Here is a 13,836-nt window from a genome sequence, read left to right as displayed (position 1 = left end):
GTGTCAGTGCCTTTATTATCTCATAAAAGTCATTTGTTCTTTGCCTTCTTACTCTAATTCCACTAAGTTTATTTGATCAATTGTATTTTGGTTTTTGGGGTAAGGGACTTTGAGTGAAGTTTGTAGAGAGAAGCTTTGAGTAAAGCAGTAAAGTGAGAAAACTTCGAGTGAAGTTGAGAGGAACTTGTTAAGGGAACAGTGTTCAGGAACTTGAGTTTAGGAATCAAGGTGTGGCTCGTGATAGAATTAGGTTGTAACAAAGTTGTTTGGCCTAATTGTGAAAGAGTTGAGTTTAAAATCCCTAGTGGTCGAGGTTGTTTTCTTTTTGGGCCAAGAAGTTTTTTTCGTAAAAATCCCTTGTGTTCCTTTAGCTTTCTTTGTTTAAGTTTAAAATATCACAAAAAAGTTACGTTTATTTCTACACATATAATTTACCCCCCTATTGTATTGTTCCTAGTGAAATAACAATTGGTATAAGAGTTAGAACTCACAAAAGATAGGAAACCCTATTGAGAAAAAGATCCAAGGAACAATGAATACCACCGAGAAACTTGAGTAAGGTTACTCCACGCAAGGGCCTCCCATGTTCAATGGGAAGTTCTTTTCCGACTGGAAGAACCGAATGGAGATATTCATCGAGGCTGAAAACAACCAGGTATAGAGAGTCATTGAAGTTGGTGATTTCGAGGATACAACCACTAATGACAAAAATGAGGTAATTCTAAAACCCTTCTCTGAATATGACAAAGCGATTTTAAAAAATGGAAGTAAATGCAATAGCTGTTAAATTGATGCATTGTGGACTTGGACCCCATGAACACAATAAGATCATGGGATGCAAATCCGCAAAGCAAATATTGGATTTTCTCTGAATATGACTAAACTTGATTTACTAATGAATCAATATCAATTGTTCTCCATGAAGACTAAGGAAAACATACAAGAGATGTTTACTCGTTTTACTAACATTATTAATGAGTTAGCTTCTCTTGGAAAGTTCATTTCATCAAAGGAACAGGTTCGAAAAGTTCTTAGGAGTCTTCCTAAGGATAGATGGATGGCTGAGGTCACTACTTTACAAGAAACAAAAGACTTCACTAAGTTCAACTTGGACCAGCTTGCTGGGTCACTTATCACTCATGAGCTTCTCCTTGATACTGAGTATGGTGAAAGCTCCAAGTCAATTTCCCTCAAAGCAGATGATGGAGATGACTGGACTCAGAAGAAGAGAAGAACTCTCATGGTTCGAAAATTTCGAAAGATGTATAGGAACATGAAGAACGGGAACTTCAAAGGTAAAACTAAAAAGTTTTCTAACAAAGCTGCTTGTCATAAATGTGGTAGTACAGATCACTTCATCAAGGAATGTCCACTTTGGGAAAATGATAAAACCAAAGAAAGGAACAAGGAACGTTTGCTGAAAGGAACAAGGAACTACACCTTTTAAGGCGAACGTTCAAAGCAATGATATGCTGCTTGGGGAGATTCAGAGACGGAAGAGGAAGAAGAACAACAAACTGAAGAAACTGCAAATCTTTGCCTCATGGCAAACATTGATGAAAAAGAAGATGAAGAAAATGTTGAGGTAAGCCAACATGGACTTGAATCAGACTTAGATTGCAAAACTAGGCCTGAAATTTATGATCTTCTTTATGATGCAATTCTTGAATGTAGAGATGAACGTGAAAAACGTGAACAAACTGAACAAGCTCTTAAAGTTTAAAAAGAACATATAAAATGGCTTAAGAAAATGAGATCGGATGTTGAAACTAGTCTTTGATTTGTTTGATAAAATTTAAAAATCAAGGAATCTTATGAGAGTGTGAAGAATGAAAATTATCTAATTAATTTAGAAATTTCACACTTAAAGAAATTTGTCCCTATTCTAAGTTCCTTTGATATTAGATCAACCCCTTTGAAAGGATACAATCTGAGATCGAAAATTTGAATAAAGAGAAAATGTTTTAAAGGAACATATCTGTAATCTTAAGAAGGAACTCGTTGTTGCAAGGAACAGAGGCAAAATGATGGCTTTCCTAATGGATTGAAGACCACATAAAAAAGAAAAGAAGGTCTTGGTTTTGAAAACTACAAGAAAAGGAACAAGAACAAGAAATATGTTGACCTACCTAGTGATAAATTTTGATGTATTGGAAAGTAGGTCATTACATAAATCAATGTCAACTAAAACTGAAAGATTGGCAAAAATGTGAAGATAGTAACAGAAATGGGTTGTCAAATCAATCCTAGTCAAGAACAGAACCCACGAAACAAGGGGTTCCTACAACTAACAACTAGTTGATTTTTGCAGGTTGGAGTGAGGGGGAACAACATGGTATCTTGATAGTGGTTGTTCTAAGCATATGACAGAGACAAATCTATGTTTCTCCCACTCTCAACCTATGAAGGTGGAAGTGTGACGTTTGGTGACAATAAGAAAGGTAACGTAGTTTCCATGGGTAAGGTTGGTAAGTCACCATCACATTCCATGAAAATGTATTTTTAGTTGAAGGTTTAAAACACAATCTATTAATTATATCCCAATTCCGTGATAAGGGAAATGTTGTCAAATTTAATAATGAAAAGTGCTTGATCATTAACATTAAATCGAAGAAGGTCATCTTGGAAGGAATAAGGAAAGGAAATACATATATTGTGGATCTTGATCTTATTCCTGAAAACAATCTGACATGTCTTAGTGTTATTGAAGATGATCCACTCCTATGGCATAAGCGTCTCGGACATGCTAGCTTTTCATTACTTGACAAACTTCGATCAAAAGATCTAGTCTTGGTAGTACCATCTATAAAATTTCATATTGATCACGTTTGTGATGCATGTGCCAGAAAAAAGCATATTAGATTCTCTTTTAAATCTAAAACTGTTTTGAGCACCACAAAACCATTAGAATTAATTCATATGGATTTGTGTGGCCCTATAAGAATTCAAATTAGAAGTGGAAAGAGGTATTTATTAGTTATTGTTGATGATTACTCTAGGTATTTTTGGGTTATATTTCTCTCTAGTAAGGATGAGACTTATGATGAGTTCCTTGTCTTTGCTAAAAGAGTTCAACATTTGAGCTGTCATAAATAATGCATATTAGATCATCATGGTAAAGAATTTGAAAATTATAAATTTGATGACTTAAGCAGAGACATGGCCTGGATATAATTTTTGAACACCACAAACAAAATGGGGTTGTAGAAAGAAAAATAGAACTTTGGAAGAAATGGCTAGACCGCTAATTGCTAGTGAACTTCCAAGGAACTTTTGGGCGAAGTGTTAATACTGCTTGTCGCATAATAAATCATGCCATGATGAGACCTATCATTAATAAAACTCATGAGATTTATTTTGGAAAGAAACCCAATATCACTCATTTCAGAACATTTGGTTGCAAATTTTTTGTTCATAGCAATGGGAAAGATAATCTTGGGAAATTTGATGCTAGGACTGATGAAGCAATATTCTTAGGATATTCATCACATAGTAAGGCTTCTAGAGTTTATAATAAAAGAACTATGTGTGTTGAAGAAAGTGTCCACATAATTTTTGATGAATCTGACAAATTTAATCCAAGCAAACAGGTTCATGACTTTAAGATTGGCTTGGTACAACCAAATGAGAAAGATAAATATTTAATTGAGGAAGAAGAAATAAAAGAAGAAAGGAACGAAGAAAATGAAAACATTCATAAGAATGATGTTCCTGTTCCTGAAGATGGAGTTGTTCATGTTCCTGAAGTTGAAGGAACTGAGTCAATCATTGCTAAAAGAGGAACAACTGATCAAAGCTCCTCATCCACTCAAGGAACTAAAGAGGAACAACCTGTTCCTATGAAGGAGTTTCAACCAGAACCTTGGAGACATCAAAAATCACATCCAGTGGAACTCATAATAAGTGACATATCCAAAGGTATGCAAACTAGATCTCAGTTAAGGAATTTTTGTGCATTTCATGCGTTCTTATCAATGATAGAACCACGAAATCATGAAGAAGCCCTAACTGATTCTAATTGGATCATTGCTATGCAAGCTGAATTAAATGAGTTCGAAAGAAACAAGGTATGTCATCTAGTTCCTTTATCTAAACAACAAAAAGTCATTGACTTAAAATGAGTGCTTAAAAAAACATAATGAAATGGAACAATTGTAGGAACAAAGCTAGCTTGTAGTAAAAGGTTAAATCAACAAGAAGGAATTGACTATGAAGAAACCTTTGCTCCTGTTGCTAGACTAGAAGCCATTAGAATTCTAATTGCATTTGCTGCTTATATGGGATTTAAATTATATCAAATGGATGTTAAGTGTGCATTTCTAAATGGCTATTTAAATGAAGATGTATATGTTGAACAACCCCCTGGATTTGAAAACAATGATTTCCCAAACCATGTCTACAAGCTTGACAAGGCTATTTATGCGTTAAAGCAAGTGCCTAGGTCATGGTATGAGAGAAAACAACTTTAAGAGGAAAGGTGGATGAAACCTTGTTTCTAAAATCGAAAGGAACTGATATACTGCTTATTCAAATATATGTTGATGACATTATCTTCGGAGCAACAAATGAAACATTATGCATAGAATTCTCAAATCTCATGAGTAATGAATTTGAAATGAGTATGATGGGTGAGTTAAATTTCTTTCTTGGGTTACAATTAAGCAAACTGAAAAAGGAATAATTATTCACCAACAAAAATACATAAAGGAACTGCTAAAGAAATATGGCCTGAAAACTCAAAATAAATCACACTCCTATGGGAACTTCAACTAGATTAGATGAAGATTCATAGGAACAAGTTTGATCAAACAAATATAGAGGCATGATTGTTTCACTTTTGTATATGACTGCTAGTCGTCCAGACATAGCTTTTAGTGTTGGTTTGTGTGCTAGATTTCAAGCAAATCCCAACGAATCTCATCGAACTTTCGTGAAGAGAATTCTTATATATCTTAAAGGAACAGATGATCTTGGATCTATACCAAGAAGTGATCATTTGAGTTAAGAGGATATGCTGATGCTAATTATGCTGAGGATCTTGTAAATAGGAAAAGCACCTCAGGTATGGTTCAATTTCTTAGTCATAGTTTAGTTTCTTGGAGCACCAAGAAACAAAACACAGTTGCTTTATCCACTGCTGAAGCAGAATATGTAGCTGCTGCTGCATGTTGCTCTCAAATGCTTTGGATAAAACAACAACTTTGTGACTATGGAATAAACTTTAATTGTGTTCCTATTTATTGTGATAATACTAGTGCCATTAGTATTTCAAAAGATCCAGTGCATCATTCAAGAGTTAAGCATATACATATCAGACATCACTTTCTAAAAGAAAATGTGGAAAAAGGTTTGATTAAACTTGAGTTTTGTCAAACTAAAAATCAAATTGCTGATATACTAACTAAGCTTCTACAAAGAGATAGGTATGAAAAATAATAAGGCTTGAGTTAGGTTTAATAAAACTTAAGTAATTGTTCCTATTCCAATCCCCTGTGTCTGAATTGATTTTCTTACTCTATGTGAATTAAGTATGTTGATGATTGCCTAAGACCATTGCAGATGAAGATGTTAAAAACATGAACCTGGATACAAAGGAATAAAACAACTCACAAGTGTGACATAATACTCCCCTTATTGTTCCAAGTTAAAGAAACATGCATGGTATGAAGAATGTTGATATTTAACATAGTTGTTCCTATAGCACAAGTTCCTTAGATTTATTTTCTTTCCAAAAATTAAAAATCCATAAAAATCAAAAAATCCGAAAATCTCAAAAAATAGGAATCAATTTAATCAAGTCATGATTCTCTTATTTTTTTTTTATCTTTTATTTTGTTTTATCCTTTAATTTTCACGCGTGTAACTCCTCATTTACTGTTACATGCATCTTCTTCTTTTTCCTTCCATCCAAAACCGTGTTCCTTAGTCGCTTGAACTTCACCATTATTCATCTCCTTCACACCACTTCACACACAATAAAACCACGAATACTTCTCCCCAAATGGCAAAAACCTCACTCAATTCACCTTTTTCAAACACAAAAACTCCCAAACCTCTCAAATGGAAAACCCCTTTTCTCCATCCAAAACCCTAGAAATCGAAAAATCTCAAGAAACAACAATGGGGTAGAAGAGCAAAAAATTGGAGTCACCTAGAGAAGTATGAGAAGAAGAAAACTAATTTGGAAAGATGATGAAGAAGAATCCCCGGAACAAGTTAAGGGGGAAGAAGAAGCTACACCTGTTCCTTCCAAAGGAACTGTTGCTTCTTCCTCCAAGAAACTAATGGAAATACATGAATCAAGGTATGTCTTAGGATTTTGTGTTGATTTGGAGTGGGCCAAGAAAGTAAAATTCAATGAATTAACCGACATACTAAAGGAACAGGGTATGGAATACCTGTTTGAAACCGCATTTAACAATGCCTTAGTTCCTTTAGCTATGGATGAATTTTGTGCAAATTTCATCAACACTGATGGAATATGTACTACTAAAGTTAGGGGGAAGAAAATAAAATTTTCTCAAGAAACGTTAGCAAAAATATGGGAAGTTCCTTGCAAAGGAACTGATTTGTATTTTAAGAGAAGGAAACTGTCCCTTTCCCAATTTTCCCCAAGACAAGTTTGTTGAATCTTTTGGAAGAATTGCGGGCCAAAACAAAATAAACCACAATCTTCTTTCACCCGTTGACAAAAATCTGTTTAATCTTTTTTGGAGAGAACTCATTCCTCGAACTGAGAAGAGGAATGAGGTTGGTCTCTTATATATGTGTAACATGTTCTGCCTTGATCATCACATTCAAATAAACTTCCCTTCTCTCTTCATCCAACATCTCACGCATTTTATTAAAAATCATTGTGTCGTTGGCTATGGTGCATTGATCACTTCTCTTCTTTCTCACTTTAAAGTAAAGACTACTAGTTGGCCTATCTTGGGAATAAAACAAGGTAATATTTTAAATGAAAAGACTTTGCATGGTTTAGATCTATCTATGCAAGAGGGAGTGTTAACTCAAGGGAGGGTTGCTAGTAGTTCCTCTCGCAAGAGAAAACTTCCTAGGGTAGTGGAAGTTATACTGGAGAAACAAGTTCCTGCCCCCACGGAACCAAAGGAACATAAACAAGAGGCGCAAAACTGTTGCTAAAAAGCCTACCCTTCCTGTTCCTAAAAGAGTTAGACAAAACACTAGATTCAAAATTGCTCAAACTGTTCCTGTTCCTTCAGATAAGGACTCTTTTTTAGTCCTATCTCATGCAGAGGAACAGGATCATAACTCACCTAAGGAACCAACTCCTCCACCTTAACCAAAAATACTAGTGCCCCTCACCAACATCTCTTCCATCTCTCCCTCATCCTTCTCTGTTCCTTCCAGCTTTGAACAATTAACGGTTGAGATGAATGAAACAAATCCTTTTGCCTCTACCTCTACTGGCCTTCCACCATCACCACCTTTTCTTCCTTCCATTCCACATCCCCGTATGTTTCTCTTCCAGGAATAGTTGGTCCTTCACAAGAAACCACCTTAGTTCCTCCACCTAAACCATCTTCTGCCTCTGGCTTTAAGGGACAAGAACAAGTTCCTTCAGATGAGTGTGGTTGGGTTAACGAAGTATGTCTTCCTGTTCAACATATGATTAAGTTATACAATCACCTTCACTGGACTTTAGATGCTAAAACGGATAAGATGATGGGTTTAATGAAAGTTCTTGGTGGTACCGTGATTGAACAACAGAAGACCATGGAGACGATGGCCCAAGCCATTAACAGTTTGAAGCAGCAACTTGATGGGAAACACGGAGAGGTGATGAAGAAGTTGGAAGATGTGGTTGAGGAAGAAGTTGTTGAGGAAACCATTCCCCTTCCCTTCCTAATGTCTAGTTCTTGTTTCTCTTCAAGGAACAAGACTTCTTAACTTTTGTTTCTTTTATTTTGTTTCTTTTTCACTTTAAAGGACCAAGTGCTATAAATCAATGACTTTTGCTATATGTGTCTTCGTTAGTTTGTGACTTACATGCATAATTTCTTACTTGGAATGGCTAGTATTATGTGATTGATGTTTGAGCTAGTCTACCCTTTGAAAATCCTAACTTAACCATGTTTATGGTGCTTGTTAATGGTCTCAAGGTATTGATTCGTATTCATGAAATCACCAAGAGTTTAATTTTTTTTTACGATGAAAAAGGGGGAAAAGATTACGGAACAAACTAAAAAGTTAATAAAAGTTTATAAAATCATAAACAAGTAAATGAAAAATCAAAAAAAAAAAAAAAACCAGAGGTAAATGAAAAATCAAAATTAAGATCCTTAATCCCGTCTTTATTATCTTTTATTATTTTATCTTTTTCATTCTCTTATGTTATTTGTTATTTCCTTAGTTTGTACCTTTGTTGTCATCATCAAAAAGGGGGAAATTGTTGAACCCTATTTTTGATGATAACAAAGGAACAAATATGCAAACTAAGTAATGGACTTACAAGTTATTTAAGTGAGTGAATTTCAAGGTATCAATGAATGAACAAAGAGAATACTGAGTCAAGGTAGAAATCAAGTTTGGATTTCGAAGGCTATGTAAAGATGTTTCAATATTTAGTATTGGAGCAGCATTGGAGCAAGAAGACTAAAACGCGGCTTTTTGTTTCTAGTTCCATTGTAAAGGAACAAGTGAGAATGGTATGAAACTATGACAATTAAGAATGAGAATGATCGTTTGTTCCTTCGTAAGGAACAGACGAACTGGCGTTGAACTTATAAGTTAAAGGAACTAACAATTAAAAGGAACTAGACTTAGGATGAAGCATTACAACGGTACACTATTGTCAGTTGAGTAAATTATGCCTAGATTCTAGATAATCGTTTTTGTTTAAGGAAAAATATGATTTTAAGGAAAATCTTTTTAAGGAAAAGATTTTATTTTTCCAAAGATAATAAAAATTCTTTTCGGTTTTTAAGGAAATATTTTAAAGATAATATTTTTGGTAAAAGAATTTTATGTCGGTTTTAAAAATTAAAATGCTTTTAATCTAAACCAGATTTTCAAATTAATGCTTAAAGTGTATGCTAAAATTATAGAGTAGTAACTTAAATATGTCCCACGTTTAACAGTGATCATGGAGATCATGGGATGATTAAGGAACATGTTCTTCCGGGTAAGGAACATCATGGGATAATGGTTCTACCACTATTACATCTTTTAATCCCACGTTCTAAGTTATTACCACTATAAATACTAATGTCGAATGAAGTTCCATTAAGCGTCTAACTAGGAGATTTAGTGAGTTTAACTAAGTAAGTGTCATTGCCTTCATTCTCTCATGAAAGCCATTTTTGCTTTGCCTTCTTACTCTAATTCCACTAAGTTTATTTGATCAATTGTATTTTAGTTTTTGGGATAAGGGGACTTTGAGTGAAGTTCTGTAAGAGAGAAGCTTTGACTAAAGCGAGTTAAAGTGAGAAAACTTCGAGTGAGTTGAGAGGAACAACTGTTAAAGGAACAGTTGTTCAGGAACTTGAGTTTAGGAACTCAAGGTGTGGCTCGTGAGTAGATTTAGGTTGTAACAAAGTTGTTTGGTCTAATTAGTGAAAGAGTTGAGTTTAAAATCCCTAGTGGTCGAGGTTGTTTCTTCTTGTTGGCCCAAGAAGTTTTTCCTCGTAAAAATCCTTTGTGTTCCTTTAACTTGTTTCTTTGTTTAAGTTTAATATTCCGCAAAAATTTACATCTATTTCTACACATACAGTTCACCCCCCGCCCTGTATTGTTCCTAGTGAAATAGCAATTTATATGTATGTGTTCTTTTTGGGCTTAGAAAATGACAATTGGGTTTTAAGTAGAGTTGAATGATGAACAGGATTGATGAATAAAACTCCTAATATCACTGTAAGTCCCTTTACCTAGTCCAATTAGTATTTGGATTCTTCAAGCCCATTTAAAATTCTTTTTCAAATACAAAAAGTATTTTAAATGTTTTTCAAAACATGCCTTAACATAATATTTTAACTTTATTAAATCCTTAAAATAATTCTTTTCACTTTCAAAATAGTAAACCTTTAAAGAAATAAATTATTTTAAACAATTATATTTTTAAAATATATATATATATATATATATATATATATATATATATATATATATATATATATATTTAAAATATAGTTATAAAATCCATAAATTTACGGGACATTACAGTTTACCCTTCTTAAAAGAAGTTTCGTCCCGAAAATTGACACAAAGCTCCCATATTTTGAAAAATACGATCTAAATTTTTATTTGAAAAATATTTGTACTACTCATGTGCACACTTTAACAACTTTAAAACTCACTTAGGTTACTCTTGAACACATTTTTCTATGGAGAATCTATTTATTTTGCACCAACATGTGCAAATCGCGAAAATAAGCATAAAAATGCATACAATTCTCATAAAATAAGTAAAAAGTGCGAAATTCTATTGCATTATACCCCCTTAAATTAAAGAAAACGAGTTACGGCCTCGTTACTCACCTCAAGGAGCAATACTGGATATTTATTCATGTCATCTTCGGCTTCCCACGTCGCCTCTTCAGACTCGTGGTTAGACCAAAGTACTTTCACGATATGGACATCCTTATTGCGTGTACTACACACCTTTCTGTCAAGAATCTTCACAGGTCTAATAACCTCATATGTGAGGCTACTATCAATCTATATCCTCTCAGGCTCCAGAACATGACGCTCATCAGGGATATAACGCTTGAGTTAGTGATATGAATGTGTATGTACTTTAGTCGAGTTTTATGGAAATCAAAGAATCTTGAAAGAAAGACTGGATCTTTAGGGTTTTCTTTAAGTATTAAGGATAGAACAATTCGATCAAACACAAAGTAATTCACGAATTGGGTCTTGATTCACTCTCAAACACAAAGTAATTAAGCAATCAATCTTAAATCTCAAACACAAAGTAATTGATTCAAGGTTTGGAAATCACAAAGAAGTCCGAAAATTTTCACAAAGAAAATTAAAACTCTAATCTCATAAATCTGTTAATTATTCGACTACTTGACTCCATATTTATACTACTTTAATTACCCTAATCCTAGTAGGAAAACAAATATCCTACTCCTACTAGTAGACATAAACCAACTCCTAATAGGCTTAGGACAAGTCCCTAAGTCCTAGACTCCCTAGACTCCTTGAATCATGTAAAATCCATCGTTTTAAGAACGTAGGCAAAACCATGATTCCTAATACAACTATAACTAGGAAAGCAATAAAGATATGAGTCCTAACAGAACTAGGACACTATGTATCAACTAGGATTCTTGGACAGTGGCTGGCTCAGTGGTTGGTGGCACTGTCTTGCGAACTTGATGCTCCTCATACGCATCATACTCCCCCTCTTAAGAAGAACTTGCCCTCAAGTTCCATCTATGCATGGGACCAAATCACAAACATTAAGTGAAACACAACATCCCTTGCCAAGTAGCACTTGATATGTGTCGAAATTCTCATGATGCACAATTTGGAAGGGTCCTTCATCCACCGGTTCTTCCTTCCCCTTTGAGTCGTAATATAGCTTTTGGGCAGCGAGGGAAAGCCATACATGATCCCCAACACTAAATGGTGCCTTTCGACGAAGTTGTAGTAGATGGTCTTGCTTTCTAACCTTTCTCTCCTTCTTTGTCATCTCTTTTGAATCAACAGTAGAAATGAAGCACGAACTAGTTGGTGAGGAAGTACTACTCAACCCTTTTCCCTTAACTTTAGTAGCACCCGAAAGCTTTGGAGGTAATGGAGCCAAGTGAATCTTCTTGTTCCCCACTCGCACAGTATAAACATTGCTTTCACCTTCATGACTAACCTTGCGATCAAATTGCCATGGCCTACCAAGGAGTATATGTGAAGCACTCATTGGCAGTATATCACACCATAGTTCATCCGAATAGCCACCAATACAGAAAGCAACTAGTGCTTGCCTTTTCACACTTAAACCTGCCGTATCATTCAACCACTTAATCTTGTAAGGACATGGATGTTCCCTTGTAGGCAATTGCAACTTATCTACCATAACAGATGAAGTATATTTGCACACGAGCCACTATCAATGATCATATCACATGTCTTATCCTTCACCCTACATCTCGTATGAAACAAATTTTCCCTTTGTTCTCGATTTGGTGAAGACTCAACATGCAGCACTCTCCTAATTACTCCCAAAATTTATATCATCTTCAGGATATGCGTTCTCCTCTTCTTCATCTTCTAAAGGTGTCAACTCTCCCTGTTCTTCTAAGGCAGTAGCTTCATTGTATTGGATGATAGTCAAGGTGTGTCTATTGGGACACTCACTCGCAATATGTCCTCTTCCTCGGCACTTATAACACAATCTCTTGTCTAAGTACTCTTGTTTAGGCAAAAACACCTTTGGTTTATCTCCATTCTTCTTTTCTATATTTGAATTAGAATTACCCTTGAAATTGCTCCCTTGAGAACCCTCCTCAAACCCATATTGCTGTGAACTTTGAAACGATTTATAAGTATGCTTGGGCTTCTCGTCCTTCACTTGTTTCTCATACTTTTCTACTAGTTTGCAAGCTTCATCAAAAGTGAAAAATTGAGAAGTATCGACCTTTGCAGCAATGTTCTTAGCAAGCCCCTTGATATATCTAGCATTTTCAACTCCTCTCGTTCTTGCATGTTACAAATCATAGAAAGTTTTTCGAATTCCCTAGTGTATTCAGCAACACTAAGGTTGTCTTGCATTAAACAAGTGAGCTTAATGTATTGGTCTTGTTCATAAGACCTAGGTAAGAACCGTTTCTTCATCGTTCTCTTCAAGTCCTCCCATGAAGTGAGTCTTTGATCTTCCCTTCGAAGTTCCATAACCAAACTCTCAAACCATAAAGAAGCATACTTTGTGAGTTTTAAGGTAGCCACCTTGAACCTTTTTTGATCATCATACTCCTTGTAGTCAAAAACTCGATCAAGCCTTCTAACCCAATCTTGGAAAATTTCTGGATCAACATCTCCACTAAACTCCGGCAAATCAAGTTTCAAACTTCGATCTTCTTCATAAACCCTATTTCTCATACTTGGTTGTCTAACCGAATGCTTTGATTGATCATCATGATCAGATTCATACAAAACATCATTCGGATCCTTCCTCCGACGCACCATGTTTGCAAGGATAGTGATTCTTTGATCAGCTTGTTGCTGACGCTCTTCTTGCTCTTGATTGCTCTTAGTAAGTTCATCAAAACGAGCATCAATCTTAGCAAAATTAGCATTGATATCACGTAGAGTCTTAGCCCAATCTTCTCCACCTGCCATCTCGATCCCCGCAAGAAATATGCAGCAAGAAATTGAAGGAAAGCAAATAACAGCCCCGTAAACTTGCTCCCCAAGGAAAATATCACAGGCATATCAAAATAACTCCAAATTCAATGAAATTATGTCAAGATCTAGCCCAATATGTTTTTAGCACTCGACCAAAATTTCACTCAAAAACTCCAAGTATATCAACCACAACAACCGATTTATCACAACCGTGCCAGATTCAATCGAAAACAGACCAATGAACAAAAACCGTCCCGAAACTATACGAAACAATCTTCAATTCCCACGAAATTTTAGGACAGTAAACTAGACATGTAGTAGTCCAGTTTAGGCTTAAGAATCACCAAAAAATTCGTTTCCAACTAGGAGAACGAAAATAAACAAAATGCACCTCTAGACTGTTTGAATCTGGATGAACAAACTGCAAGTTTTTTTGAATTTTTTTCGACCAGCTCTGATACCACTTTGATATGAATGTGTATGTACTTTAGTAGAGTTTTATGGAAATCAAAGAATCTTGAAAGAAAG

The sequence above is a fragment of the Beta vulgaris genome, chromosome 6 (assembly GCF_026745355.1).
Source record: "Beta vulgaris subsp. vulgaris cultivar EL10 chromosome 6, EL10.2, whole genome shotgun sequence".
Taxonomy (NCBI): domain Eukaryota; kingdom Viridiplantae; phylum Streptophyta; class Magnoliopsida; order Caryophyllales; family Amaranthaceae; genus Beta; species Beta vulgaris.
This window is presented reverse-complemented; position numbering follows the sequence as displayed.